Below are 27,226 nucleotides of genomic sequence, written 5' to 3'. Positions count from 1 at the left end.
GATAAAGTCTACCCCACATCCACGAACCGTGTGAAAGATAATGTCTACCCCACAGGCACGGACCTTGTGAAAGATAAAGTCTATCCCACAGCCACGGACCGTTTGAAAGAAAAAGTCTGTCCCACAGGCACGGACCTTGTGAAAGATAAAGACTATCCGACAGCCACGGAACGTGTGAAAGTTAAAGTCTATACCACAGGCACGGACCGTGTCAAAAAGTCTATCCCACAGCCATGGACCATGTGAAAGATAAAGTCTATCCCACTGGCACGGACCGTGTGAAAAAGTCTATCACACAGCCACTTACCGTGTGAAAGATAAAGTCTATACCAGAGCCACGGACCATGTGAAAGATAAAGTCTATTGCAAAGGCACGGACCGTGTGAAAGATAATGTCTACCCCACAGCCACGGACTGTATGAAAGATAAAGTCTACCACACAGCCACGGGCCGTGCGAAAGATAAAGTCTTTCCCACAGCCACGGACCGTGTGAAAGATAGAGTCTATTCCCACAGCCACGGACCGTGTGAAAGATAAAGTCTATCCCACAAGCACGGACCTTGTGAAAGATAAAGTCTATCCAACAGCCACGGAATCGTGTGAAAGATAAAGTCTATCCCACAGGCACGGACCGTGTGAAAAAGTCTATCACACAGCCACTTACCGTGTGAAAGATAAAGTCTATACCAGAGCCACGGACCATGTGAAAGATAAAGTCTACTCCACAGGCACGGACCGTGTGAAAGATAAATTCTACCCCACAGCCACGGACTGTATGAAAGATAAAGTCTACCACACAGCCACGGGCCGTGGGAAAGATAAAGTCTTTCCCACAGCCACGGACCGTGTGAAAGATAGAGTCTATTCCCACAGCCACGGACCATATGAAAGAAAAAGTCTATCCCACAGCCACGGACCGTGTGAAAGATGGAGTCTTTCCCACAGGCACGGACCGTGTGAAAGATAAAGTCTACCCCACAGCCACGGACCATGTGAAAGATAAAGTCTACTCCACAGCCACGGGCCGTGTGAAAGATAAACTCTACCCCACAGCCACGGGCCGTGTGAAAGATAAAGTCTACCCCACAGCCACGGACCGTGTGAAAGATAAAGTCTACCCCACATCCACGGACCATGTGAAAGATAATGTCTACCCCACAGGCACGGACCGTGTGAAAGATAAAGTCTACCCCACAGGCACGGGCCGTGTGAAAGATAAAGTCTACCCCACAGCCCCGGGCCGTGTGAAAGATAAAGTCTACCACACAGCCACGGGCCGTGTGAAAGATAAAGTCTACCCCACAGACACGGACCGTGTGAAAGATAGAGGCTATCCCACAGACACGGACCGTGTGAAAGATACAGTCTCTTCCAACATCTAACGAACGTGTGAAAGATAAAGTCTATCCCACAGCCACGGATCATGTGAAAGATAAAGTCTATCCCACAGGCACGGACCGTGTGAAAGATAAAGTCTATCCCACAGGAACGGACCGTGTGAAAGATAAAGTGTATCCCACAGCCACGGACCGTGTGAAAAAGTCTATCCCACAGCCACGGACCATGTGAAAGATAAAGTCTATTCGCACAGCCACGGACCGTGTGAAAGATAAAGTCTACTCCCACAGCAACCTACTGTGTGAAAGATAAAGTCTACCACAAAGACACGGACCGTGTGAAAGATAAAGTCTATCCCACAGCCACGGACCGTGTGAGTGATAAAGTCTACCACACAGCCACGGACCGTGTGAGTGATAAAGTCTACCACACAGCCACGGACCGTGTGAAAGATAGAGTCTATTCCCACAGCCACGGACCGTTTGAAAGATAAAGTCTACCCCACATCCACGGACCGAGTGAAAGATAATGTCTACCCCACAGGCACGGACCTTGTGAAAGATAAAGTCTATCCCACAGCCACGGACCGTTTGAAAGATAAAGTCTGTCCCAGAGGCACGGACCTTGTGAAAGATAAAGTCTATCCAACAGCCACGGAACGTGTGAAAGATAAAGTCTATCCCACAGGCACGGACCGTGTCAAAAAGTCTATCCCACAGCCATGGACCATGTGAAAGATAAAGTCTATCCCACAGGCACGGACCGTGTGAAAAAGTCTATCACACAGCCACTTACCGTGTGAAAGATAAAGTCTATACCAGAGCCACGGACCATGTGAAAGATAAAGTCTATTCCAAAGGCACGGACCGTGTGAAAGATAATGTCTACCCCACAGCCACGGACTGTATGAAAGATAAAGTCTACCACACAGCCACGGGCCGTGCGAAAGATAAAGTCTTTCCCACAGCCACGGACCGTGTGAAAGATAAAGTCTACCCCACAGCCACGGACCGTGTGAAAGATAAAGTCTACCCCACAGACACGGACCGTGTGAAAGATAGAGGCTATCCCACAGCCACGGACCGTGTGAAAGATAGAGTCTGTTCCAACATCTAACGAACGTGTGAAAGATAAAGTCTTTCCCACAGCCACGGACCGTGTGAAAGATAAAGTCTATCCCACAGCCACGGACCGTGTGAAAGATAGAGTCTATTCCCACAGCCACGGACCATATGAAAGAAAAAGTCTATCCCACAGCCACGGACCGTGTGAAAGATGGAGTCTTTCCCACAGGCATGGACCGTGTGAAAGATAAAGTCTACCCCACAGCCACGGACCATGTGAAAGATAAAGTCTACTCCACAGCCACGGGCCGTGTGAAAGATAAACTCTACCCCACAGCCACGGGCCGTGTGAAAGATAAAGTCTACCCCACAGCCACGGACCGTGTGAAAGATAAAGTCTACCCCACATCCACGGACCATGTGGAAGATAATGTCTACCCCACAGGCACGGACCGTGTGAAAGATAAAGTCTACCCCACAGGCACGGGCCATGTGAAAGATAAAGTCTACCCCACAGCCCCGGGCCGTGTGAAAGATAAAGTCTACCCCACAGCCACGGACCGTGTGAAAGATAAAGTCTACCCCACAGACACGGACCGTGTGAAAGATAGAGGCTATCCCACAGCCACGGACCGTGTGAAAGATAGAGTCTGTTCCAACATCTAACGAACGTGTGAAAGATAAAGTCTATCCCACAGCCACGGATCATGTGAAAGATAAAGGCTATCCCACAGGCACGGACCGTGTGAAAGATAAAGTCTATCCCACAGGAACGTACCGTGTGAAAGATAAAGTCTATCCCACAGCCACGGACCGTGTGAAAAAGTCTATCCCACAGACACGGATCATGTGAAAGATAAAGTCTATCCCACAGGCACGGACCGTGTGAAAGATAAAGTCTATCCCACAGGAACGGACCGTGTGAAAGATAAAGTCTATCCCACAGCCACGGACCGTGTGAAAAAGTCTATCCCTCAGCCACAGACCATGTGAAAGATAAAGTCTATCCCACAGGCACGGACCGTGTGAAAGATAGAGTCTATCCCACAGCCACGGACCGTGTGAAAGATAGAGTCTGTTCCCACATCTAACGAACGTGTGAAAGATAAAGTCTATCCCACAGCCACGGATCATGTGAAAGATAAAGTCTATCCCACAGGCACGGACCGTGTGAAAGATAAAGTCTATCCCACAGGCACGGACCGTGTGAAAGATAAAGTCTATCCCACACCACGGACCGTGTGAAAGATAAAGTCTATTCCAACAGCCATGAACCGTGTGAAAGATAGAGTCTACCCCACAGGAAACGACCGTGTGAAAGATAGAGTCTATCCCACAGCCACGGACCGTGTGAAAGATAAAGTCTATCCCACAGGCACGGACCGTGTGAAAGATAATGTCTACCCCACAGGCACGGACCGTGTGAAAGATAAAGTCTATCCCACAGGCACGGACCGTGTGAAAGATAAAGTCTATCCCACAGGCACGGACCGTGTGAAAGATAGAGTCTATTCCCACAGCCACGGACCGTTTGAAAGATAAAGTCTACCCCACATCCACGGACCGTGTGAAAGATAATGTCTACCCCACAGGCACGGACCTTGTGAAAGATAAAGTCTATCCCACAGCCACGGACCGTTTGAAAGATAAAGTCTGTCCCACAGGCACGGACCTTGTGAAAGATAAAGTCTATCCGACAGCCACGGAACGTGTGAAAGATAAAGTCTATCCCACAGGCACGGACCGTGTCAAAAAGTCTATCCCACAGCCATGGACCATGTGAAAGATAAAGTCTATCCCACAGGCACGGACCGTGTGAAAAAGTCTATCACACAGCCACTTACCGTGTGAAAGATAAAGTCTATACCAGAGCCACGGACCATGTGAAAGATAAAGTCTATTGCAAAGGCACGGACCGTGTGAAAGATAATGTGTACCCCACAGCCACGGACTGTATGAAAGATAAAGTCTACCACACAGCCACGGGCCGTGCGAAAGATAAAGTCTTTCCCACAGCCACGGACCGTGTGAAAGATAGAGTCTATTCCCACAGCCATGGACCGTGCGAAAGATAAAGTCTTTCCAACAGCCACGGACCGTGTGAAAGATAGAGTCTATTCCCACAGCCATGGACCGTGTGAAAGATAAAGTCTATCCCACAAGCACGGACCTTGTGAAAGATAAAGTCTATCCGACAGCCACGGAATCGTGTGAAAGATAAAGTCTATCCCACAGGCACGGACCGTGTGAAAAAGTCTATCACACAGCCACTTACCGTGTGAAAGATAAAGTCTATACCAGAGCCACGGACCATGTGAAAGATAAAGTCTACTCCACAGGCACGGACCGTGTGAAAGATAAAGTCTACCCCACAGCCACGGACTGTATGAAAGATAAAGTCTACCACACAGCCACGGGCCATGGGAAAGATAAAGTCTTTCCAACAGCCACGGACCGTGTGAAAGATAGAGTCTATTCCCACAGCCACGGACCATATGAAAGAAAAAGTCTATCCCACAGCCACGGACCGTGTGAAAGATGGAGTCTTTCCCACAGGCACGGACCGTGTGAAAGATAAAGTCTACCCCACATCCACGGACCATGTGAAAGATAATGTCTACCCCACAGGCACGGACCGTGTGAAAGATAAAGTCTACCCCACAGGCACGGGCCATGTGAAAGATAAAGTCTACCCCACAGCCCCGGGCCGTGTGAAAGATAAAGTCTACCCCACAGCCACGGACCGTGTGAAAGATAAAGTCTACCCCACAGACACGGACCGTGTGAAAGATAGAGGCTATCCCACAGCCACGGACCGTGTGAAAGATAGAGTCTCTTCCAACATCTAACGAAGGTGTGAAAGATAAAGTCTATCCCAAAGCCACGGATCATGTGAAAGATAAAGTCTATCCCACAGGCACGGACCGTGTGAAAGATAAAGTCTATCCCACAGGAACGGACCGTGTGAAAGATAAAGTCTATCCCACAGCCACGGACCGTGTGAAAAAGTCTATCCCACAGCCACGGACCATGTGAAAGATAAAGTCTATTCGCACAGCCACGGACCGTGTGAAAGATAAAGTCTACTCCCACAGCAACCTACTGTGTGAAAGATAAAGTCTACCACAAAGACACGGACCGTGTGAAAGATAAAGTCTATCCCACAGCCACGGACCATGTGAAAGATAAAGTCTACCACACAGCCACGGACCGTGTGAAAAATAAAGTCTATCCCACAGGCACGGACCGTGTGAAAGATAGAGTCTATTCCCACAGCCAGCGACCGTGTGAAAGATAGAGTCTATCCCACAGCCACGGATCATGTGAAAGATAAAGTCTATCCCACAGGCACGGACCGTGTGAAAGATAAAGTCTATCCCACAGGCACGGACCGTGTGAAAGATAAAGTCTATCCCACAGGCACGGACCGTGTGAAAGATAAAGTCTACCCCACAGCCACGGACCGTGTGAACGATAAAGTCTACCCCACATCCACGAAACGTGTGAAAGATAATATCTACCCCACAGGCACGGACCGTGTGAAAGATAAAGTCTATCCCACAGGCACGGACCGTGTGAAAGATAGAGTCTATTCCCACAGCCACGGACCGTTTGAAAGATAAAGTCTACCCCACATCCACGGACCGTGTGAAAGATAATGTCTACCCCACAGGCACGGACCTTGTGAAAGATAAAGTCTATCCCACAGCCACGGACCGTTTGAAAGATAAAGTCTGTCCCACAGGCACGGACCTTGTGAAAGATAAAGTCTATCCGATAGCCACGGAACGTGTGAAAGATAAAGTCTATCCCACAGGCACGGACCGTGTCAAAAAGTCTATCCCACAGCCATGGACCATGTGAAAGATAAAGTCTATCCCACAGGCACGGACCGTGTGAAAAAGTCTATCACACAGCCACTTACCGTGTGAAAGATAAAGTCTATACCAGAGCCACGGACCATGTGAAAGATAAAGTCTATTCCAAAGGCACGGACCGTGTGAAAGATAATGTCTACCCCACAGCCACGGACTGTATGAAAGATAAAGTCTACCACACAGCCACGGGCCGTGCGAAAGATAAAGTCTTTCCCACAGCCACGGACCATGTGAAAGATAGAGTCTATTCCCACAGCCATGGACCGTGCGAAAGATAAAGTCTTTCCCACAGCCACGGACCGTGTGAAAGATAGAGTCTATTCCCACAGCCATGGAACGTGTGAAAGATAAAGTCTATCCCACAGGCACGGACCTTGTGAAAGATAAAGTCTATCCGACAGCCACGGAATCGTGTGAAAGATAAAGTCTATCCCACAGGCACGGACCGTGTGAAAAAGTCTATCACACAGCCACTTACCGTGTGAAAGATAAAGTCTATACCAGAGCCACGGACCATGTGAAAGTTAAAGTCTATTCCAAAGGCACGGACCGTGTGAAAGATACTGTCTACCCCACAGCCACGGACTGTATGAAAGATAAAGTCTACCACACAGCCACGGGCCGTGCGAAAGATAAAGTCTTTCCCACAGCCACGGACCGTGTGAAAGATAAAGTCTACCCCACATCCACGGACCATGTGAAAGATAATGTCTACCCCACAGGCACGGACCGTGTGAAAGATAAAGTCTACCCCACAGGCACGGGCCATGTGAAAGATAAAGTCTACCCCACAGCCCCGGGCCGTGTGAAAGATAAAGTCTACCCCACAGCCACGGACCGTGTGAAAGATAAAGTCTACCCCACAGACACGGACCGTGTGAAAGATAGAGGCTATCCCACAGCCACGGACCGTGTGAAAGATAGAGTCTGTTCCAACATCTAACGAACGTGTGAAAGATAAAGTCTATCCCACAGCCACGGATCTTGTGAAAGATAAACTCTATCCCACAGGCACGGACCGTGTGAAAGATAAAGTCTATCCCACAGGAACGGACCGTGTGAAAGATAAAGTCTATCCCACAGCCACGGACCGTGTGAAAAAGTCTATCCCAACGACACGGATCATGTGAAAGATAAAGTCTATCCCACAGGCACGGACCGTGTGAAAGATAAAGTCTATCCCACAGGAACGGACCGTGTGAAAGATAAAGTCTATTCCACAGGAACGGACCGTGTGAAAAAGTCTATCCCTCAGCCACAGACCATGTGAAAGATAAAGTCTATCCCACAGGCACGGACCGTGTGAAAGATAGAGTCTATCCCACAGCCACGGACCGTGTGAAAGATAGAGTCTGTTCCCACATCTAACGAACATGTGAAAGATAAAGTCTATCCCACAGCCACGGATCATGTGAAAGATAAAGTCTATCCCACAGGCACGGACCGTGTGAAAGATAAAGTCTATCCCACAGGCACGGACCGTGTGAAAGATAAAGTCTATCCCACACCACGGACCGTGTGAAAGATAAAGTCTATTCCAACAGCCATGAACCATGTGAAAGATAGAGTCTACCCCACAGGAAACGACCGTGTGAAAGATAGAGTCTATCCCACAGCCACGGACCGTGTGAAAGATAAAGTCTATCCCACAGGCACGGACCGTGTGAAAGATAAAGTCTACCCCACAGCCACGGACCGTGTGAACGATAAAGTCTACCCCACATCCACGAACCGTGTGAAAGATAATGTCTACCCCACAGGCACGGACCTTGTGAAAGATAAAGTCTATCCCACAGCCACGGACCGTTTGAAAGAAAAAGTCTGTCCCACAGGCACGGACCTTGTGAAAGATAAAGTCTATCCGACAGCCACGGAACGTGTGAAAGTTAAAGTCTATCCCACAGGCACGGACCGTGTCAAAAAGTCTATCCCACAGCCATGGACCATGTGAAAGATAAAGTCTATCCCACTGGCACGGACCGTGTGAAAAAGTCTATCACACAGCCACTTACCGTGTGAAAGATAAAGTCTATACCAGAGCCACGGACCATGTGAAAGATAAAGTCTATTGCAAAGGCACGGACCGTGTGAAAGATAATGTCTACCCCACAGCCACGGACTGTATGAAAGATAAAGTCTACCACACAGCCACGGGCCGTGCGAAAGATAAAGTCTTTCCCACAGCCACGGACCGTGTGAAAGATAGAGTCTATTCCCACAGCCACGGACCGTGTGAAAGATAAAGTCTATCCCACAAGCACGGACCTTGTGAAAGATAAAGTCTATCCAACAGCCACGGAATCGTGTGAAAGATAAAGTCTATCCCACAGGCACGGACCGTGTGAAAAAGTCTATCACACAGCCACTTACCGTGTGAAAGATAAAGTCTATACCAGAGCCACGGACCATGTGAAAGATAAAGTCTACTCCACAGGCACGGACCGTGTGAAAGATAAATTCTACCCCACAGCCACGGACTGTATGAAAGATAAAGTCTACCACACAGCCACGGGCCGTGGGAAAGATAAAGTCTTTCCCACAGCCACGGACCGTGTGAAAGATAGAGTCTATTCCCACAGCCACGGACCATATGAAAGAAGAAGTCTATCCCACAGCCACGGACCGTGTGAAAGATGGAGTCTTTCCCACAGGCACGGACCGTGTGAAAGATAAAGTCTACCCCACAGCCACGGACCATGTGAAAGATAAAGTCTACTCCACAGCCACGGGCCGTGTGAAAGATAAACTCTACCCCACAGCCACGGGCCGTGTGAAAGATAAAGTCTACCCCACAGCCACGGACCGTGTGAAAGATAAAGTCTACCCCACATCCACGGACCATGTGAAAGATAATGTCTACCCCACAGGCACGGACCGTGTGAAAGATAAAGTCTACCCCACAGGCACGGGCCGTGTGAAAGATAAAGTCTACCCCACAGCCACGGGCCGTGTGAAAGATAAAGTCTACCCCACAGCCACGGGCCGTGTGAAAGATAAAGTCTACCCCACAGACACGGACCGTGTGAAAGATAGAGGCTATCCCACAGACACGGACCGTGTGAAAGATACAGTCTCTTCCAACATCTAACGAACGTGTGAAAGATAAAGTCTATCCCACAGCCACGGATCATGTGAAAGATAAAGTCTATCCCACAGGCACGGACCGTGTGAAAGATAAAGTCTATCCCACAGGAACGGACCGTGTGAAAGATAAAGTGTATCCCACAGCCACGGACCGTGTGAAAAAGTCTATCCCACAGCCACGGACCATGTGAAAGATAAAGTCTATTCGCACAGCCACGGACCGTGTGAAAGATAAAGTCTACTCCCACAGCAACCTACTGTGTGAAAGATAAAGTCTACCACAAAGACACGGACCGTGTGAAAGATAAAGTCTATCCCACAGCCACGGACCGTGTGAGTGATAAAGTCTACCACACAGCCACGGACCGTGTGAAAAATAAAGTCTATCCCACAGGCACGGACCGTGTGAAAGATAGAGTCTATTCCCACAGCCAGCGACCGTGTGAAAGATAGAGTCTATCCCACAGCCACGGATCATGTGAAAGATAAAGTCTATCCCACAGGCACGGACCGTGTGAAAGATAAAGTCTATCCCACAGGCACGGACCGTGTGAAAGATAAAGTCTATCCCACAGCCACGGACCGTGTGAAAGATAAAGTCTATCCCACAGGCACGGACCGTGTGAAAGATAAAGTCTACCCCACAGCCACGGACCGTGTGAACGATAAAGTCTACCCCACATCCACGAACCATGTGAAAGATAATGTCTACCCCACAGGCACGGACCGTGTGAAAGATAAAGTCTATCCCACAGGCACGGACCGTGTGAAAGATAGAGTCTATTCCCACAGCTTCGGACCGTTTGAAAGATAAAGTCTACCCCACATCCACGGACCGTGTGAAAGATAATGTCTACCCCACAGGCACGGACCGTGTGAAAGATAAAGTCTACCCCACAGCCACGGACCGTGTGAACGATAAAGTCTACCCCACATCCACGAACCATGTGAAAGATAATGTCTACCCCACAGGCACGGACCGTGTGAAAGATAAAGTCTATCCCACAGGCACGGACCGTGTGAAAGATAGAGTCTATTCCCACAGCTTCGGACCGTTTGAAAGATAAAGTCTACCCCACATCCACGGACCATGTGAAAGATAATGTCTACCCCACAGGCACGGACCGTGTGAAAGATAAAGTCTACCCCACAGGCACGGGCCGTGTGAAAGATAAAGTCTACCCCACAGCCCCGGGCCGTGTGAAAGATAAAGTCTACCACACAGCCACGGGCCGTGTGAAAGATAAAGTCTACCCCACAGACACGGACCGTGTGAAAGATAGAGGCTATCCCACAGACACGGACCGTGTGAAAGATACAGTCTCTTCCAACATCTAACGAACGTGTGAAAGATAAAGTCTATCCCACAGCCACGGATCATGTGAAAGATAAAGTCTATCCCACAGGCACGGACCGTGTGAAAGATAAAGTCTATCCCACAGGAACGGACCGTGTGAAAGATAAAGTGTATCCCACAGCCACGGACCGTGTGAAAAAGTCTATCCCACAGCCACGGACCATGTGAAAGATAAAGTCTATTCGCACAGCCACGGACCGTGTGAAAGATAAAGTCTACTCCCACAGCAACCTACTGTGTGAAAGATAAAGTCTACCACAAAGACACGGACCGTGTGAAAGATAAAGTCTATCCCACAGCCACGGACCGTGTGAGTGATAAAGTCTACCACACAGCCACGGACCGTGTGAAAAATAAAGTCTATCCCACAGGCACGGACCGTGTGAAAGATAGAGTCTATTCCCACAGCCAGCGACCGTGTGAAAGATAGAGTCTATCCCACAGCCACGGATCATGTGAAAGATAAAGTCTATCCCACAGGCACGGACCGTGTGAAAGATAAAGTCTATCCCACAGGCACGGACCGTGTGAAAGATAAAGTCTATCCCACAGCCACGGACCGTGTGAAAGATAAAGTCTATCCCACAGGCACGGACCGTGTGAAAGATAAAGTCTACCCCACAGCCACGGACCGTGTGAACGATAAAGTCTACCCCACATCCACGAACCATGTGAAAGATAATGTCTACCCCACAGGCACGGACCGTGTGAAAGATAAAGTCTATCCCACAGGCACGGACCGTGTGAAAGATAGAGTCTATTCCCACAGCTTCGGACCGTTTGAAAGATAAAGTCTACCCCACATCCACGGACCGTGTGAAAGATAATGTCTACCGCACAGGCACGGACCTTGTGAAAGATAAAGTCTATCCCACAGCCACGGACCGTTTGAAAGATAAAGTCTGTCCCACAGGCACTGACCTTGTGAAAGATAAAGTCTATCCGACAGCCACGGAACGTGTGAAAGATAAAGTCTATCCCACAGGCACGGACCGTGTCAAAAAGTCTATCCCACAGCCATGGACCATGTGAAAGATAAAGTCTATCCCACAGGCACGGACCGTGTGAAAAAGTCTATCACACAGCCACTTACCGTGTGAAAGATAAAGTCTATACCAGAGCCACGGACCATGTGAAAGATAAAGTCTATTCCAAAGGCACGGACCGTGTGAAAGATAATGTCTACCCCACAGCCACGGACTGTATGAAAGATAAAGTCTACCACACAGCCACGGGCCGTGCGAAAGATAAAGTCTTTCCCACAGCCACGGACCGTGTGAAAGATAGAGTCTATTCCCACAGCCATGGACCGTGCGAAAGATAAAGTCTTTCCCACAGCCACGGACCGTGTGAAAGATAGAGTCTATTCCCACAGCCATGGACCGTGTGAAAGATAAAGTCTATCCCACAGGCACGGACCTTGTGAAAGTTAAATTCTATCCGACAGCCACGGAATCGTGTGAAAGATAAAGTCTATCCCACAGGCACGGACCGTGTGAAAAAGTCTATCACACAGCCACTTACCGTGTGAAAGATAAAGTCTATACCAGAGCCACGGACCATGTGAAAGATAAAGTCTACTCCACAGGCACGGACCGTGTGAAAGATAAAGTCTACCCCACAGCCACGGACTGTATGAAAGATAAAGTCTACCACACAGCCACGGGTCGTGGGAAAGATAAAGTCTTTCCCACAGCCACGGACCGTGTGAAAGATAAAGTCTAACCCACAGCCACGGACCGTGTGAAAGATAGAGTCTATTCCCACAGCCACGGACCATATGAAAGAAAAAGTCTATCCCACAGCCACGGACCGTGTGAAAGATGGAGTCTTTCCCACAGGCACGGACCGTGTGAAAGATAAAGTCTACCCCACAGCCACGGACCATGTGAAAGATAAAGTCTACTCCACAGCCACGGGCCGTGTGAAAGATAAACTCTACCCCACAGCCACGGGCCGTGTGAAAGATAAAGTCTACCCCACAGCCACGGACCGTGTGAAAGATAACGTCTACCCCACATCCACGGACCATGTGAAAGATAATGTCTACCCCACAGGCACGGACCGTGTGAAAAATAAAGTCTACCCCACAGGCACGGGCCATGTGAAAGATAAAGTCTACCCCACAGCCTCGGGCCGTGTGAAAGATAAAGTCTACCCCACAGCCACGGACCGTGTGAAAAATAAAGTCTACCCCACAGACACGGACCGTGTGAAAGATAGAGGCTATCCCACAGCCACGGACCGTGTGAAAGATAGAGTCTGTTCCAACATCTAACGAACGTGTGAAAGATAAAGTCTATCCCACAGCCACGGATCATGTGAAAGATAAAGTCTATCCCACAGGCACGGACCGTGTGAAAGATAAAGTCTACCCCACAGCCACGGACTGTATGAAAGATAAAGTCTACCACACAGCCACGGGCCGTGGGAAAGATAAAGTCTTTCCCACAGCCACGGACCGTGTGAAAGATAAAGTCTATCCCACAGCCACGGACCGTGTGAAAGATAGAGTCTATTCCCACAGCCACGGACCATATGAAAGAAAAAGTCTATCCCACAGCCACGGACCGTGTGAAAGATGGAGTCTTTCCCACAGGCACGGACCGTGTGAAAGATAAAGTCTACCCCACAGCCACGGACCATGTGAAAGATAATGTCTACCCCACAGGCACGGACCGTGTGAAAGATAAAGTCTATCCCACAGCCACGGACCGTGTGAAAAAGTCTATCCCTCAGCCACAGACCATGTGAAAGATAAAGTCTATCCCACAGGCACGGACCGTGTGAAAGATAAAGTCCACCCCACAGCCGTGGACAGTGTGAATGATACAGTCTGTTCCCACAGCCACGGACCGTGTGAAATATAAAGTCTATCCCACAGGCACGGACCGTGTCAAAAAGTCTATCCCACAGCCACGGACCATGTGAAAGATAAAGTCTATCCGACAGGCACGGACCGTGTGAAAAAGTCTATCACACAGCCACTTACCGTGTGAAAGATAAAGTCTATACCAGAGCCACGGACCATGTGAAAGATAAAGTCTACCCCACAGGCACGGACCGTGTGAAAGATAAAGTCTACCCCACAGCCACGGACCGTGTGAAAGTAATGTCTACCCCACAGGCACGGACCTTGTGAAAGATAAAGTCTACCCCACAGCCACGGACCGTGTGAAAGTAATGTCTACCCCACAGGCACGGACCTTGTGAAAGATAATGTCTACCCCACAGGCACGGACCGTGTGAAAGATAAAGTCTATCCCACAGGCACGGACCTTGTGAAAGATAAAGTCTATCCCACACCACGGACCGTGTGAAAGATAAAGTCTATTCCAACAGCCATGAACCGTGTGAAAGATAGAGTCTACCCCACAGGAAACGACCGTGTGAAAGATAGAGTCTATCCCACAGCCACGGACCGTGTGAAAGATAAAGTCTATTCCAACAGCCATGAACCGTGTGAAAGATAGAGTCTACCCCACAGGAAACGACCGTGTGAAAGATAGAGTCTATCCCACAGCCACGGACCGTGTGAAAGATAAAGTCTATCCCACAGGCACGGACCGTGTGAAAGATAAAGTCTACCCCACAGCCACGGACCGTGTGAACGAAAAAGTCTACCCCACATCCACGAAACGTGTGAAAGATAATGTCTACCCCACAGGCACGGACCGTGTGAAAGATAAAGTCTATCCCACAGGCACGGACCGTGTGAAAGATAGAGTCTATTCCCACAGCCATGGACCGTTTGAAAGATAAAGTCTACCCCACATCCACGGACCGTGTGAAAGATAATGTCTACCCCACAGGCACGGACCTTGTGAAAGATAAAGTCTATCCCAAAGCCACGGACCGTTTGAAAGATAAATCTGTCCCACAGGCACAGACCTTGTGAAAGATAAAGTCTATCCGACAGCCACGGATCGTGTGAAAGATAAAGTCTATCCCACAGGCACGGACCGTATCAAAAAGTCTATCCCACAGCCATGGACCATGTGAAAGATAAAGTCTATCCCACAGGCACGGACCGTGTGAAAAAGTCTATCACACAGCCACTTACCGTGTGAAAGATAAAGTCTATACCAGAGCCACGGACCATGTGAAAGATAAAATCTATTCCAAAGGCACGGACCGTGTGAAAGATAATGTCTACCCCAAAGCCACGGACTGTATGAAAGATAAAGTCTACCACACAGCCACGGGCCGTGCGGAAGATAAAGTCTTTCCCACAGCCACGGACCGTGTGAAAGATAGAGTCTATTCCCACAGCCATGGACCGTGTGAAAGATAAAGTCTATCCCACAGCCATGGACCGTGTGAAAGATAGAGTCTATTCCCACAGCCACGGACCATGTGAAAGAAAAAGTCTATCCCACAGCCACGGACCGTGTGAAAGATGGAGTCTTTCCCACAGGCACGGACCGTGTGAAAGATAATGTCTACCCCACAGCCACGGACCATGTGAAAGATAAAGTCTACTCCACAGCCACGGGCCGTGTGAAAGATAAACTCTACCCCACAACCACGGGCCGTGTGAAAGATAAAGTCTACCCCACAGCCACGGACCATGTGAAAGATAATGTCTACCCCACAGGCACGGACCGTGTGAAAGATAAAGTCTACCCCACAGGCACGGGCCATGTGAAAGATAAAGTCTACCCCACAGCCACGGGCCGTGTTGAAAGATAAAGTCTACCCCACAGCCACGGACCGTGTTAAAGATAAAGTCTACTCCACAGCCATGGACCGTGTGAAATATAGAATCTATCCCACAGCCACAGACCGTGTGAAAGATAGAGTCTGTTCCCACATCTAACGAACGTGTGAAAGATAAAGTCTATCCCACAGCCACGGATCATGTGAAAGATAAAGTCTATCCCACAGGCACGGACCGTGTGAAAGATAAAGTCTATCCCACAGGCACGGACCGTGTGAAAGATAAAGTCTATCCCACAGCCACGGACCGTGTGAAAAAGTCTATCCCACAGCCACGGAACATGTGAAAGATAAAGTCTATTCGCACAGCCACGGACCGTGTGAAAGATAAAGTCTACCCCACAGCCACCTACCGTGTGAAAGATAAAGTCTACCACAAAGACACGGACCGTGTGAAAGATAGTCTTTCCCACAGCCACTGAGCTTGTGAAAGATAAAGTCTACCCCACAGCCACGGACCGTGTGAAAGATAAAGCCTATTCACACAACCACGGACCGTGTGATAGATAGAGGCTATCCCACAGCCACGGACCATGTGAAAGATAGACTCTATCCCACAGGCATGGACTGTGTGAAAGGTAAAGTCTATTCCCACAGCCACGGACCGTGTGAAAGATAGAGGGTATCCCACAGGCATGGACCGAGGGAAAGATAGAGTCTATCCCACAGCCACGGAACGTGTGAAAGATAAAGTCTATCCCACAGGCACGGACCGTGTGAAAGATAAAGTCTATTCCCACAGCCACGGACCGTGTGAAAGATAAAGTCTATTCCCACAGCCACGGACCCTGTGAAACATAAAGTCTACCCCACAGCCACGGACCGTGTGAAAGATAAAGTCTATCCCACAGGCACGGGCCGTGTGAAAGATAAAGTCTATGCCACAGGCACGGGCCGTGTGAAAGATAAAGTCTATGCCACAGGCAAGGGCCGTGTGAAAGATAAAGTCTACCCCACAGCCACTGACCTTGTGAAAGATAATGTCTACCCCACAGCCAAGGACCGTGTGAAAGGTAAAGTCTACCCACAGCCACGGACCGTGTGAAAGGTAAAGTCTACCCCACAGCCACGGACCGTGTGAAAGATAAAGTCTACCCCACAGCCACGGGCCGTGTGAAAGATAAAGTCTACCCCACAGCCACGGGCCGTGTGAAAGATAAAGTCTACCCCGCAGCCACGGACCATTTGAAAGATAAAGTCTACCCCGCAGCCACAGACCATGTGCATGATAGAGTCTATCCCACAGCCACGGACAGTGTGAAAGATAAAGTCTATCCCACAGGCACGGACCGTGTGAAAAAGTCTATCCCACAGGCAGGGACCGTGTGAAAGATAAAGTCTACCCCAAAGCCAGGGACCATGTGAAAGATAAAGTCTATCCCACAGGCACGGAACGTGTGAAAGATAAAGTCTATTCCCACAGCCACAGACCGTGTGAAAGATAAAGTGTATTCCCACAGCCACGGACCGTGTGAAAGATAAAGTCTATTCCCACAGCCCCGGACCGTGTGAAACATAAAGTCTACCCCACAGCCACGGGCCGTGTGAAAGATTATGTCTACCCCACAGGCACGGGCCGTGTGAAAGATAAAGTCTATGCCACAGCCACGGACCATGAGAAAGATAAAGTCTATCCCACAGGCACGGACCGTGTGAAAGATAAAGTCTATCCCACAAGCACGGAGCGTGTGAAAGATAGAGTCTATTCCCACAGTCACGGACCGTGTGAAAGATAAAGTCTATCCCACAGGGACGGACCGTGTGAAAGATAAAGTCTATCCCACAGGCACGGACCGTGTGAAAAAGTCTATCCCACAGGCACGGACCGTGTGAAAGATAAAGTCTATCCCACAGGCACGGGCCGTGTGAAAAAGTCTATCCCACAGGCACGGACCGTGTGAAAGATAGTCTGTCCTAGAGGCAGGGACCGTGTGAAAGATAAAGTCTATTCCACTGGCACGTACCGTGTGAAAGATAAAGTCTATCCCACAGCCACGGACCGTGTGAAAGATAAAGTCTATTCCCACAGCCCCGGACCGTGTGAAACATAAAGTCTACCCCACAGCCACGGGCCGTGTGAAAGATTATGTCTACCCCACAGGCACGGGCCGTGTGAAAGATAAAGTCTATGCCACAGCCACGGACCATGAGAAAGATAAAGTCTATCCCACAGGCACGGACCGTGTGAAAGATAAAGTCTATCCCACAAGCACGGAGCGTGTGAAAGATAGAGTCTATTCCCACAGTCACGGACCGTGTGAAAGATAAAGTCTATCCCACAGGGACGGACCGTGTGAAAGATAAAGTCTATCCCACAGGCACGGACCGTGTGAAAAAGTCTATCCCACAGGCACGGACCGTGTGAAAGATAAAGTCTATCCCACAGGCACGGGCCGTGTGAAAAAGTCTATCCCACAGGCACGGACCGTGTGAAAGATAAAGTCTGTCCTAGAGGCAGGGACCGTGTGAAAGATAAAGTCTATTCCACTGGCACGTACCGTGTGAAAGATAAAGTCTATCCCACAGCCACGGACCGTGTGAAAGATACAGTCTATCACACAGCCATGGACCATGTGAAAGATAAATTCTATTCCCAGAGCCACGGACCTTGTGAAACATAAAGTCTATTCCCACAGCCACGGACCTGTGCGAAACATAAAGACTACTCCCACAGCCACGGACCATGTGAAAGATAAAGTCTACCCCACGCCAAGGACCGTGTGAAAAAGTCTATCCCACAGGCATGGACCATGTGAAAGATAAAGTCTATTCCACAACCACGGACCGTGTGAAAGATAAAGTCTATCCCACAGCCACGGACCGTGTGAAAGCTAAAGTCTATTTTTCACACCTTTCCATGTTCCTCGTAATGTTTCAAACCTTTTCCTGCTCCCTGTATTTTTCACACCTTTTCATGCTCCTTGTATTTCTCAGACCTTTCCATGTTCCTCGTATTTTTCAGACTTTTTCATGCTCCTCATATATCTCAGACCTTTTCCTGCTCCTCGTATTTGTCAGACCTTTTCATGCTCTTCATATTTTTCACACCTTTTCATGCTCCTCGTATTTTTCACACCGTTTCAGGCTTCTTGTATTTTTCACACGTTGTAATGCTCCTCGTACTTTTAAGACGATTTCTTCCTCTCGTATTTTTCAGACTATTTCATCCTCCTCGTATTTTTCACACCTTTTCATGCTCTTCATGTTTGTCAACACCCTTTCATGCTCCTCATATTTTTGACACCTTTTGAAACTCTTCATATTTTTTACACCTTTTCTTGCTCTTCGTGTTTTTCAACACCATTTCTTGCTCCTCATTTTTTCAGACCGTTTCCTGCTCCTCATATTTTTGACACCTTTTGAAGCTCTTCATATTTTTGACACCATTTCATGCTGTTTATGTTTTTCAACACCGTTTCATGCTCCTCATATTATTCAGACCGTTTAATGCTCCTCATATGTTGGACACCCTTTGAAGCTCTTCATATTTTTCACACCGTTTCATGCTCTTCATGTTTTTCAACACCGATTCATGCTCCTCATATTTTTCAAACCGTTTCATGCTCCTCATATTTTTGACACCTTTTCTCTCCTCGTATTTTTCACACCTTTTCGTGCTCCTCAGATTTTTCACATCTTTTCATGCTCCAGTATTTTTCACACCTTTTCATGCTCCTCGTAATTTTTCAAACCTTTTCATGTTGCTCGTATTTCTCAGACCTTTTCATGCTCCTCGTATTTTTCACATCTTTTCATGCTCCTCGTATATCTCAGACCTTTTCTTGCTCCTCGTATTTTTCACACCTTTTCATGCTTCTCGTATTTTTCAGACATTTTCATGCTCTTCATATTTTTCACACATTTTCATTCTCCTCGTATTTTTCACAACTTTTCATGCTCCTCGTATTTTTCACACCTTTTCATGCTCCTCATATTTTTCACACCTTTTCATGCTCCTCATATTTTTCACATCTTTTCATGCTCCTCATATTTTTCACTCTTTCTCATGCTCCTCATATTTTTCACAACTTTTCATCCTCCTAATATTTTTCAGACCTTTTCATGCTCCTCGTATTTTTCAAACCTTTTCATGCTCCTTGTATTTTTCACACGTTTCATGCTCGTTGTTTTCACAACTTTTCATGCTCCTCGTATTTTTCACACCCTTTCATGCTCCTCATATTTTTCACACCTTTTTATGCTCCTCATATTTTTCAGACGATTTCATCCTCCTCGTATTTTTAACACCATTTCATGCTCCTCGTATTTTTAAAACCTTTTCATGCTCCTCGTATTTTTCACACCTTTTCATGCTCCTCGTATTTTTCACAGCTTTTCATGCTCCTCGTAATTTTCACACCTTTTCATGCTCCTCGTATTTTTCAGAACATTTCATGCTCCTCATAGTTTTCACACCTTTTCATGCTTCTCATATTTTTCACAACTTTTCATGCTCCTCATATTTTTGACACCTTTTGAAGCCTTTCATATTTTTCACACCTTTTCATGCTCTTTATGTTTTTCAACACCGTTTCATGCTCCTCATATTTTTCAGACCGTTTCCATTTCCTCATATTTTTGACACCTTCTGAAGCTCTTCATATTTTTCATACTTTTTCATGCTCTTCATGTTTTTCAACACCATTTCATGCTCCTCATATTTTTCACACATTTTCATGCTCCTCATATTTTTCAGACCATTTCATCATCCTCGTATTTTTAACACCTTTTCATGCTCCTCGTATTTTTAAAACCTTTTCATGCTCCTCGTATTTTTCACACCTTTTCATGCTGCTCGTATTTTTCATATCTTTTCATGCTTCTCGTATTTTTCAGACCTTTTCATGCTCCTCGTATTTTCAGAACGTTTCATGCTCCTCATAGTTTTCACACCTTTTCATGCTTCTCAAATTTTCCCAACTTTTCATGCTCCTCATATATTTGACACCTTTTGAAGCTCTTCATATTTTTCACACAATTTCATGCTCTTCATGTTTTTCAACTCTTTTTAATGCTCTTCATATTTTTGACACCCTTTGAAGCACTTCATATTTTTCATACTTTTTCATGCTCTTCATGTTTTTCAACACCGTTTCATGCTCCTCATATTTTTCACACATTTTCATGCTCCTCATATTTTTGAAACCTTTTGAAGCTTTTCATATTTTTCACACATTTGCATGCTCTTCATGTTTTTCAACACCGTTTCATGCTCCTCATATTTTTCACACCATTTCATGCTCCTCATATTTTTGACACCTTTCGAAGCTGTTTTATTTTTCACACGTTTTCATGCCCTTCGTGTTTGTCAACACAGTTTCATGCTCCTCCTTTTTTTTCACACCGTTTCATGCTCCTCATAGTTTTCACACCTTTTCATGCTTCTCATATTTTTCACAACTTTTCATGCTCCTGATATATTTGACACCTTTTGAAGCTCTTCATATATTTCACAAAATTTCATGCTCTTCATGTTTTTCAACTCCGTTTAATGCTCCTCATTTTGACACCCTTTGAAGCTCTTCATATTTTTCACACATTTTCATGCTCTTCATGTTTTTCAACACCATTTCATGCTCCTCATATTTTTCACACATTTTCATGCTCTTCATGTTTCTCAACACCGTTTCATGTTCCTCATAATTTTCAAACCTTTTCCAGCTCCTCTTATTTTTGCCACCTTTTGAAGCTCCTCATATTTTTAGCACTCTTTCATCCTCCTCATGTTTTTCAGACCGTTTCATGCTCCTCCTATTTTTGACACCTTTTGAAGCCCGTCATATTTTTCACACCTTTTCATGCTCTTCATGTTTTCAACATCGTTTCATGCTCCTCATATTTTTCAGAACGTTTCATGCTCCTTGTATTTTTCACACCTTTTCATGCTCCTCATATTTTTCACGCCTTTTCATGCTCCTCATATTTTTGACACCTTTTGAAGCTCTTCATGTTTTTCACACCTTTTTAAGTTCTTCATGTTTTTCAACACCATTTCATGCTTCTCCTATTTTTCAGACCGTTTCATGCTCCTCATATTTTTCAGGCCATTTCATGCTCCTCATTTTTCAGACCGTTTCATGCTCCTCATATTTTTGACACCTTTTGAAGCTCTTCATATTTTTCCCAGCTTTTCATGCTCTTCATGTTTCTCAACACCGTTTCATGCTCCTCCTATATTTCAGACCATTTGATGCTCCTCAAATTTTTCAGACCGATTCATGATCCTCATATTTTTGACACCTTTTGAAGCTCTTCATATATTCCACACTTTTTCATTCTCTTCATGTTCTCAACACCGTTTCATGCTCTTCATGTTTTTTCCACACCTTTTGATGCCCCTCATATTTTTCAGACCATTTCACTCTCCTCATATTTTTGACCCTGTTTGAAGCTCTTCATATTTTTCACACATTTTCCTGCTCTTCATGTTTTTCAACACACTTTCATGCTCCTCATATTTTTCAGAACGTTTCATGCTCCTCGTATTTTTCACACCGTTTCATGCTCCTCATATCTTTCAGACTGTTTCATGCTCCTCATATTTTTGACACCTTTTGAAGCTTTTCATATTTTCCACACCTTTTCCTGCTTTTCATGTTTTTCAACACCGTTTCATGCTCCTCATATTTTTCAGACCGTTTACAGCTCCTCATATTTTGACACCTTTTGAAGCTCTTCATATTTTTCATACGTTTCCATGCTCTTCATGTTTTCAACACCATTTCATGCTCCTCATATGTTTCACACCTTTTCATGCTCCTCATATTGTGACACCTTTTGAAGCTTTTCATATATTTCACACATTTTCATGCTCTTCATGTTTTTCTACACCATTTCATGCTCCTCATATTTATCACAACTTTTCATGCTATTCATATTTTTGACGCCATTTGAAGCTCTTCATATTTTTCATACTTTTTCATGCTCTTCATGTTTTTCAACACCGTTTCCTGCTCCTCCTGTTTTTCAGACCGTTTCATGCTCCTCATATTTTTGACACCGTTTGAAGCTCTTCATATTTTCCACACATTTTCATGCTCCTCATATTTTTGACACCTTTTGAAGGTCTTCATACTTTTCACACCTTTTCATGCTCTTCATGTTTTTCAACACCGTTTCATGCGCTTCATGTTTTTCCACACCGTTTCATGCTCCTCCTATATTTCAGACGTTTCATGCTCCTTATATTTTTCACACCTTTTCATTTTCTAATGTTTTTCAACACCGTTTCATTCTCCTCATATTTTTCAGACCGTTACGTGCTCCTCATATTTTTGACACCTTTTGAAGCTCTTCATATATTTCACACCTTTTCATGCTCTTCATGTTTTTTAACACCGTTTCATGCTTCTCATATTTTTGACACCCTTTGAAGCTCTTCATGTTTTTCACACCTTTTCATGCTCTTCTTTTTTTTCAACACCGTTTCATGCTCTTTATATTTTTGAACACCGTTTCATGCAACTCGTATTTTTCAGACCGTTTCATGCTCCTCATACTTTTGACACCTTTTAAATCTCTTCATAATTTTCACAATTTTTCATGCTCTTCGTGTTTCTCCACACCGTTTCATGCTCTTCATGTTTTTCAACACCGTTTCATGCTCCTCATATTTTTCAGACCGTTTCATGCTCCTCATATATTGGACACCTTTTGAAGCTCTTCATATTTTTCACACCTTTTCATGCTCTTCTTATTTCTCAACACCGTTTCATGCTCCTCATAATTTTCAAACCGTTTCCAGCTCCTCTTATTTTTCCACCTTTTGAAGCTCTTCATATTTTTCACACCTTTTCATGTTCTTCATGTTTTTCTACACCGTTTCATTCTCTTCATATTTTACAGAACGTTTCATGCTCCTCATATTTTTCACACCCTTTTATCCTCCTCATGTTTTTCAGACCGTTTCCAGCTCCTCATATTTTGGCACCTTTTGAAGCTCTTCATATATTCCAAACCTTTTCATGCTCCTCATATTTTTGACACCTTTTGAAGGTCTTCATACTTTTCACACCTTTTCATGCTCTTCATGTTTTTCAACACCGTTTCATGCGCTTCATGTTTTTCCACACCGTTTCATGCTCCTCCTATATTTCAGACGTTTCATGCTCCTTATATTTTTCAACACCATTTCATCCTCCTCATATTTTTCAGACCGTTTCATGCTCCTCATATTTTTGACACCTTTTGGAGCTATTCATATTTTTCCCACCTTTTCGTGCTCTTCATATTTCTCAACACCGTTTCATGCTCCTCCTATATTTCAGACCATTTCATGCTCCTCATATTTTTCAGACCGTTTCATGCTCCTCATATTTTTGACACCTTTTGAAGATCTTCATATTTTTCCCAACTTTTCATGCTCTTTATGTTTTTCAACACCGTTTCTTGCTCCTCATATATTTCAGACTGTTTCATGCTCCTGATATTTTGACACCTTTTGAAGCTCTTCATGTTTTTCCCACCTTTTCATGCTCCTCATGTTTTTCAAACCCGTTTCTTGCTCCTCATATTTTTCAACAGCGTTTCATGCTCCTCATATTTTTCAGAACGTTTCATGCTCCTCGTATTTTTCACACCGTTTCATGCTCCTCATATCTTTCAGACTGTTTCATGCACCTCATATTTTTGACACCTTTTGAAGCTTTTCATATTTTCCCCACCTTTTCCTGCTTTTCATGATTTTCAACACCGTTTCATGCTCCTCATATTTTTCAGACCATTTCCAGCTCCTCATATTTTGACACCTTTTGAAGCTCTTCATATATTTCACACCTTTTCATGCTCTTCATGTTTTTTAACACCGTTTCATGCTTCTCATATTTTTGACACCCTTTGAAGCTCTTCATGTTTTTCACACCTTTTCATGCTCTTCTTTTTTTCAACACCGTTTCATGCTCTTTATATTTTTGAACACCGTTTCATGCAACTCGTATTTTTCAGACCGTTTCATGCTCCTCATACTTTTGACACCTTTTGAATCTCTTCATAATTTTCACAATTTTTCATGCTCTTCGTGTTTCTCCACACCGTTTCATGCTCTTCATGTTTTTCAACACCGTTTCATGCTCCTCATATTTTTCAGACCGTTTCATGCTCCTCATATATTGGACACATTTTGAAGCTCTTCATGTTTTCCACACTTTTTCATTCTCTTCATGTTCTCAACACCGTTTCATGCTCTTCATGTTTTTCCACACCTTTTGATGCCCCTCATATTTTTCAGACCATTTCACTCTCCTCATATTTTTGACCCTGTTTGAAGCTCTTCATATTTTTCACACATTTTCATGCTCTACATGTTTTTCAACAACATTTCATGATCCTCATAATTTTCAGAACGTTTCATGCTCCTCGTATTTTTCACACCGTTTCATGCTCCTCATATCTTTCAGACTATTTCATGCTCCTCATATTTTTGACACCTTTTGAAGCTTTTCATATATTCCACACCTTTTCCTGCTTTTCATGTTTTTCTCACCTTTTCATGCTCTTCATATATTTCAGACAGTTTCATGCTCGTCATATTTTTCAGAACTTTTCATGTTCTTCATATTTTTCAGACCTTTTCAGGCCCTTCATATTTTTCACACATTGTTCAGGCTCTTCATATTTTTCACACCTTTTCATGCTCCTCGTATTTTTCACACTTTTTCGTGCTCCTCGTATTTTTCACACCTTTTCGTGCTCCTCGTATTTTTCACACCTCTTCATGCTCCTCGTATTTTAATACCTTTTCATGCTCCTCGTTTTTTTAACACCTTTTCATGCTCCTCGTATTATTCACACATTTTCATCCTCCTCGTATATTTCACGCCTTTTCATGCTCCACCTATTTTCAGGGCTTTTCATGCTCCTTGTATTTTTCACACATTTTCATGCTCCTAGTATTTTTCACGCCTTTTCATGCTCCTCGTATATTTCACGCCTTTTCATGCTCCTCGTATTTTTCAGACCTTTTCATTTTCCTCGTATTTTTCAGGCCTTTTCCTTCTGCTCGTATTTTTCAGGACTTTTCATTCTCCTCTTTTTTTTTCAGACGTTTTCATGCTTCTCGTATTTTTCAGACTTTTTTATGCTCCTCGTATTTTTCAAACCTCTTCATGGTCCTCGTATTTTTCACAGCTTTTCACGCTCCTAGTATTTTTCACTTTTCATGCTCCTCGTATTTTTCACACCTTTTCAGGCTCCTCGTATGCTTCACACCTTTTCATGCTCCTCGTACTTTTCAGAACTTTTCATGCTCCTCGTATTTTTAAAACCTTTTCATGCTCCTCGTATTTTTCACACCTTTTCATGCTCCTCGTATTTTTCACACCTTTTCACACTCCTCGTATTTTTCACACCTTTTCATGCACTTCATAATTTTCAGAACTTTTCATTCTCTTCGTATTTTTACACCTTTTCATGCTCCTCGTATTTTTCAGACCTTTTCATGCTTCTCGTATATTTCAGATCATTTCTTGCTCCTCGTATTTTTCAGACCTTTTCATGCTCCTCGTATTTTTCAGAACTTTTCATGCTCCTCGTATTTTTCAGACCTTTTCATGCTCCTCGTATTTCTCAGACATTTTCATGCTCCTCATATTTCTCCAAACTTTTAATGCTCCTCGTATTTTTAGACCTTTTTATGCTCCTCGTATTTTTCACAACTTTTCATGCTCCTCGTATTTTCACACCTTTTCATGCTCTTCATATTTTTGACACCTTTTCATGCTCCTCGTATATTTCAGCCCTTTTCATGCTCTTCATAGTTTTCACACCTTTTCATGCTCCTCGTATTTTTCAGACCTTTTCATGCTCATCGAATTTTTCAGACTTTTTCATGCTCCTCATATATTTCACAACATTTCATGCTCTTCGTATTTTTCACACCTTTTCGGGCTCTTCCTCTTTTTCACACCTTTGTGTGCTCTTCATATTTTTCAGACCTTTTCATGCTCTTCATATTTTTCACACCTTTTCTGGCTCTTCATATTTTTCAGACCTTTTCTTGCTCCTCGTATTTTCAGACCTTTTTATGCTCCTCCTATTTCTCAGATCTTTTCATGCTTATCGTATTTTTCAAACCTTGTCATGCTCCTCGTATATTTCACACCTTTTCATGCTCTTCGTAGTTTTCACACCTTTTCATGCTCCTCATATTTTTCAGACGTTTTCATGCTCCTTGTATTTTTCACACCTTTTCGTGCACCTCGTATTTTTCACACCTCTTCATGCTCCTCGTATTTTCATACCTTTTCATGTGCCTCGTATTTTTCACACATTTTCATCCTCCTCGTATTTTTCACGCCTTTTCACGCTCCACCTATATTTCAGGGCTTTTCATGCTCCTCTTATTTTTCACACCTTTTCATGCTCCTAGTATTTTTCACGCCTTTTCATGCTCCTCGTATATTTCATGCCTTTTCATGATCCTTGTATTTTTCAGACCTTTTCACGCTCCTCGTATTTTTCAGGCCTTTTCGTCCTCCTCGTATTTTTCAGGACTTTTCATTCTCCTATTTTTCTCAGACCTTTTCATGCTCCTCGTATTTTTCAGACCTTTTCATGCTCCTCGTGTTTTTCACACCTTTTCGTGCTCCTCGTATTTTTCAGACCTTTTCATGCTCCTCCTATTTTTCAGGCCTTTTCATTGTCCTCGTATTTTTCACACCTTTCGTGCTCCTCCTATTTTTCACACCTTTTCCTGCTCCTCATAATTTTCAGACCTTTTTGTGCTCTTCATATTTTTCACACTTTTTATGCCCTTCATATTTTTCAGACTTTTTCGTGCTCTTCCTAT

This window comes from Cervus elaphus, chromosome 6 (genome assembly GCF_910594005.1).
Source record: "Cervus elaphus chromosome 6, mCerEla1.1, whole genome shotgun sequence".
In the NCBI taxonomy this organism is placed as follows: Eukaryota; Metazoa; Chordata; class Mammalia; order Artiodactyla; family Cervidae; genus Cervus; species Cervus elaphus.
Note: the sequence above shows the minus strand (reverse complement) of the source record.